The following is a 612-nucleotide window of genomic DNA, read 5'->3' on the forward strand; positions in this document are numbered from 1 at the left end:
AGCACAATAAATATTTCAAATAAATTATCAACACAGTAATACGTTTTGGTAAATGGCTAGAAAAAGGAATTCAAAATAATTATCAAATCTAGAGGTAAAAATACATTGTTCCTTCTGATAGTGGTAAATTGTTATTAGTATTATTAACATAATATTGAATAATTCCACCTTTCCAAATGATTGCGTTCTCTACATATAACACCAGCATTTACATCCACTGGAGAAATAATAAACAGTAGATAAACTGACTAAATATGTGAATAAATACCAAAGACTTCACCTTGCCCTTGTGCTTCCCCTTCCCTTCCCATGTGTATGAAAAACATTCATACGGCTACTGTTTCATTTCCTTTAGGGGGGGCAGCCATAGAGAAATGAAAATACAAATTATATTTTTTAAATCTGTTCTTATCAGTTTAATATAATAATAATAATAATAATAATAATAATAATATCTGACACGTCCCCTATCTGGGGACCATATATTCAATAGATTTTTGGAACAGGGAGATGGAATAGGGGCTTGCTCCGTCCACTCCACGCATCGACCTGGTATTGCAGTACTTCCAGGAACGGTGCACCCCACTTCCAGGAACGGTTTTAATTGGTTAC

General features: G+C 33.8%; 1 non-coding gene across 1 annotated transcript; it reads left to right on the forward strand.

Moving 5' to 3' along the window:
* The first annotated feature begins 389 nt into the window (after window positions 1-389).
* On the forward strand, window positions 390-586 carry LOC127922349 (U2 spliceosomal RNA). Its single transcript, XR_008111044.1, has one exon. It is a non-coding gene; the product is annotated as a U2 spliceosomal RNA (small nuclear RNA).
* Window positions 587-612: the final 26 nt, after the last annotated feature.

This window comes from Oncorhynchus keta, unplaced genomic scaffold, assembly GCF_023373465.1.
Source record: "Oncorhynchus keta strain PuntledgeMale-10-30-2019 unplaced genomic scaffold, Oket_V2 Un_contig_25386_pilon_pilon, whole genome shotgun sequence".
Taxonomy (NCBI): domain Eukaryota; kingdom Metazoa; phylum Chordata; class Actinopteri; order Salmoniformes; family Salmonidae; genus Oncorhynchus; species Oncorhynchus keta.